The sequence below is a fragment of the Salmo trutta genome, chromosome 9 (assembly GCF_901001165.1).
Source record: "Salmo trutta chromosome 9, fSalTru1.1, whole genome shotgun sequence".
Classification (NCBI taxonomy): Eukaryota; Metazoa; Chordata; class Actinopteri; order Salmoniformes; family Salmonidae; genus Salmo; species Salmo trutta.
This window is the reverse complement of record NC_042965.1, coordinates 40,258,294-40,263,404: the sequence shown is the minus strand read 5'-3', so window position 1 is coordinate 40,263,404 and position 5,111 is coordinate 40,258,294.

The window sequence follows — 5,111 nt, the reverse complement described above, 5'->3', positions numbered from 1 at the left end:
TGTAGAGAAACCCAGCCTAAAACCCCAAACAGCAAGCAATGCAGATGTAGAAGCACGGTGGCTAGGAAAAACTCTCTAGAAAGGCAGGAACCTAGGAAGAAACCTAGAGAGAAACCAGGCTATGAGGGGTGGCCAGTCCTCTTCTGGCTGTGCCGGGTGGAGATTATAACAGCACATGGCCAAGATGTTCAAACATTCATATATGACCAGCAGGGTCAAATAATAATAATCACAGTGGTTGTAGAGGGTGCAACAGGTCAGCACCTCAGGAGTAAATGTCAGTTGGCTTTTCATAGCCAAGCAATCAGAGTTAGAGACAACAGGTGCGGTAGAGAGAGAGTCCAAAACAGCAGGTCTGGGACAGGTAGCACATCCAGTGAACAGGTCAGGGTTCCATAGCCGCAGGCAGAACAGTTGAAACTGGAGCATCAACATGACCAGGTGGACTGGGGACAGCAAGGAGTCATCATGACAGGTCGTCCTGAGGCATGATCCTAGGGCTCAGGTCCTCCAAGAGAAGAGAGAAATAGAAAGAGAGAGAAATAGAGAGAGAGAGAGAGAGAGAGAGAGAATTAGAGGGAGCATACTTAAATTCACACAGGACACCAGATAAGACATGAAAAATACTCCAGATATAACAGACTGACCCTAGCCCCCGACACAAACTATTGCAGCATAAATACTGGAGGCTGAGACAGGAGGGGTCGGGAGACACTGTGGCCCTGTGGCCCAACCAGGCAGGGTATAACCCCACCCACTTTGCCAAAGCACAGCCCCCACACCACTAGAGGGATATCAACAGACCACCAACCTACTCCCCCACGGCACGAACCCGAGGGGGGCTCCAACCCAGACAGGAAGATCACATCAGTGACTCAACCCACTGAAGTGACGCACCCCTCCTAGGGACGGCGTGGAAGAACACCAGTAAGCCAGTGACTCAGCCCCTGTAATAGGGTTAGAGGCAGAGAATCTCAGTGGAGAGAGAGGGGCCATACCAATGAGCATTACCATTCTAGCTAACAACTGCAGCCCAAAATAGTTATTTTGCAAAGATCACAACCAAATATAATCTTAGCGCTGTTCAAGCAAGAAACAAAACATAATTGTAAGCATATGAGCACCCAAAGAGGTTATTTTGTTAAGAAGTAATATAGGCTATGTTGAATGGGCTTTCTTACAGGCGCCAAGTCTTACGAGTCTGTGCATGACGTCAATGTGCGGCGTACTGGAAAAGGGTCTATAGCTTTTCAACAGAAACATCAAACGCAAGACAAGAACTATGCTTATGGATAATTCCTATTTCCTTTCATCTAGGCAAGGCCAAACGATTCAATTCATTGTTTTATATCATTTTTCTAGTACCCAAAACGGTAATTAGATATCGACTCGTTTTCTTGTTTATGGTTGTCACATTGAGTAACAGAAAACAAGTAACAACAATATGTATCAAATGTTTGTTGTTTCTTTTAGTTCATACCTGGAAGTCCACACCCCCTATATAATATTCAGGAGAACAGCGGCTGTGTTTACATCCCGGGTTGAGTTGCACGATCAGCAGCACAGACGACGTTCACATGTTGGCGGGTTTCCCTAAAATTAGGCCACTTTGAAAACGATGCTGCGGGTGAAAATGTATCGTTTGCGGATTGCAAGTTTTTTTGGACTACTTCTAAATTGCACCGCGGCTGCAATGACATTTGTCTTTTATATTATCAATTCATTTCACTGTGCTGCTGTTGACTTATCAGGCAGTGATGCAGGCTGCTGTTCCTGAGGGAATGAGTCGCAGGGAAGGAGCTTCATATACAGTCATTGGAAAGGAGGGGTGTGCCAGTTGTGAAACAGAAGAGTCGTTGTCTGTTCTTTTGAGTTTTGACGTTGAGTCTTTGCCCGACAAAGTGATGTTAGGATATATAAATTATCCTGTACGAGATGGTGTGCTAAATACATTACGTTGTTACAGGTGTGGGCATGTGGCAGCAGTGTGTAGGAGGGAGGTTCCTGGGTGTGAGAAGTGTACAGAAGGGCATGAGACTAAGGAATGTGTATCATTGGGTAGAGGAGTGGTGTAGTAGTAGATCTGGACCAGAACAGAGAGGAGTGGTGTAGTAGTAGATCTGGACCAGAACAGAGAGGAGTGGTGTAGTAGTAGATCTGTACCAGTACAGAGAGGAGTGGTGTAGTAGTAGATCTGTACCAGTACAGAGAGGAGTGGTGTAGTAGTAGATCTGTACCAGAACAGAGAGGAGTGGTGTAGTAGTAGATCTGGACCAGTACAGAGAGGAGTGGTGTAGTAGTAGATCTGTACCAGAACAGAGAGGAGGGGTGTAGTAGTAGATCTGTACCAGTACAGAGAGGAGTGGTGTAGTAGTAGATCTGTACCAGAACAGAGAGGAGGGGTGTAGTAGTAGATCTGTACCAGAACAGAGAGGAGTGGTGTAGTAGTAGATCTGTACCAGTACAGAGAGGAGTGGTGTAGTAGTAGATCTGTACCAGAACAGAGAGGAGGGGTGTAGTAGTAGATCTGTACCAGAACAGAGAGGAGGGGTGTAGTAGTAGATCTGGACCAGTACAGAGAGGAGTGGTGTAGTAGTAGATCTGTACCAGTACAGAGAGGAGTGGTGTAGTAGTAGATCTGTACCAGTACAGAGAGGAGTGGTGTAGTAGTAGATCTGTACCAGAACAGAGAGGAGGGGTGTAGTAGTAGATCTGGACCAGAACAGAGAGGAGTGGTGTAGTAGTAGATCTGTACCAGTACAGAGAGGAGTGGTGTAGTAGTAGATCTGTACCAGAACAGAGAGGAGTGGTGTAGTAGTAGATCTGTACCAGTACAGAGGGATAAACCAACAAGTGATGTATGTTTCAGTAAGATTGGATTTTTTTTGCATTTATAGTAATGGTTATCAACTGAACTGCAGGGATGGAATGTAAGTGGCAGAAAATTGAGGTTGTGATGGCAGCTGCAGAGAGGTGTTTGGGTCTGCGAGACTTGACGTCAGAAGAGTTACAGGATGTGTTAAGTGGTGGTGTCCCATCATTTCAGGCTGTTGGCCTGAGGTAGGCCTAAATAGATTTAAATAGTGGAGTAGGGTGGTGTTTATTTTTTTGTGTATTTCATTTTAAATTGTTTGTTTATTAGTATAATACTTTTTAAGTGTAATGTTAGATGGTAGGGTATTTGTTTATTTCAAGTAAAGCATAAGGGAGTAATACTCTAGTCTAGTAGGTGGCGTTAATGCAACATTTATTGAATGCCAACCGTCGTTAAACCTCATCGAAGAATGGGTGTGTGTGTGTAGTACTGTTGAGCACCCGATTAGACTACAATCACCCCATTACAAGGTGGAAATCATCATACCAATCCCACCATTCATATGGTGAATGTGGTACCCCACACTTACTGGTGCATGCACCCTGTGTTAACCATTTATCGGATGGTTGTATGGGGGGTGATAAGTGCCAGAATTAAGCCTTGTGAAGGTACAAATACCTCTCACCAAGTCACCTAACGTCTTCCTATCGCCATAAAATACCGCCGTGAATTAACATAGTCTGTGAATGGAGACTATTTTTTTCCTACGGCGTCAAATTGCTGACGGGTTCACGTCACGTTCATGTCATGTGACACGTACACGTCACGTAGACGTGTCAGTTTGTACTTTTATTATGAAAGATCTTACTATGAACGCCTTAAAACCGTGTACATGTGTTACGTGTCACGGGTTAGTTTGTCTGTTTAGTTTATTATTAAAGATCTCACCATGGACACCTTACAAATGTTTACATGTCAATTCTTTTTACATTGCCAGAGTAATCTAATCAATTTCATTTGTCAATTTAGCTAAAATAGCCATATCACCTCAATACAAAAATGATTAGGCTAGTTGATATCACAGCCAGCCACCATTACTGTGCCTATTTCTCACATCAATACAGACAGAAGGGCTTCTTTGTTGGAGGTCGCCCTATTCTGAAATAAGAGGTAACCTAGGTCTCTAGCATTCAAAACAACTCGAAACTCGTCAATCTCTGACTTCAGTGCGTTCAAGACAACCGGGAACATGGGAAAAAAAGATCTCAGACTGAGATCTTTTTTTTTACGGTATTCTAACTCGGAATTTCAATTCAGAAACTCTGGCATCTTTCTCTGACCTAAAAATCACTGATATCATGATTTGACCTCGTTTCCCCCCCCCCAGAGTTTCCAGTTTACTGGTTTTAACGGACACAATCATTGTCACCATTCAATCTTTAGGCTCTACATATTTCTGTGGAGATGTATTATGGTTAAAAGCAGGGCTCGATTTGAGGGGGTATGTGAGGATATAGGCCCAGAGACGGGCAAAAAACATATGCTACCCCTTGTTTGTTTAGCCTTATAAAAAAACAACGGCCCAGTCTACTAGCCTATCGAAGGTCTTGCTCAGCCTCAACATAGTTTCTTGGTAGACCTATAGGCTTATGAAAACACTCACTTTTAAATGAAAAGCAAGTGTCAATATCACAGGAAAATATGGTTGTTTAATTAAATACGCCGCAATTTAGAATATTAGTGCTATGCCTACAGCAAAAGACCAAAAAGATAGACCCATACCGATCCTATCCATAGACCACAAAGTTTAACAGATAAACACTTTTTTTATTCAAGAGAATCACATTGAATCAGGCTATTCATTTCAGTGCAGTTGCGTTCTTACGCAGAACTGTAGTCTAAACGGAACCGAAAACACCTCAGCCTGTTTTGATCACAGATCATGATAAAGCCTGAGCATTTAATTTATATTTGTCATTGATTTAAACCAGAATTGCCTACAGATTTGATACACATGAAGGCCTATATTTACTCTGGATTTGACAAATAATAGATTGACTAGGATCCTTTGACTTTTCCCCTCATTATATTTGTTCCCAATTAGGCTAAATGTAGTCCTATTGTGATTAATGATATTTACTATCATCTGCTTTTTATGAATAAACAGGCATCGGGGTAAAAACCAAAAATACCAAACCCCCCGCACACATATTGTTACTTACCTTAGATTACAAAGTCAGCTAATTTCCACTCCATCCATATGCAAATACATTTAATTCATACACTGGCATGTCTG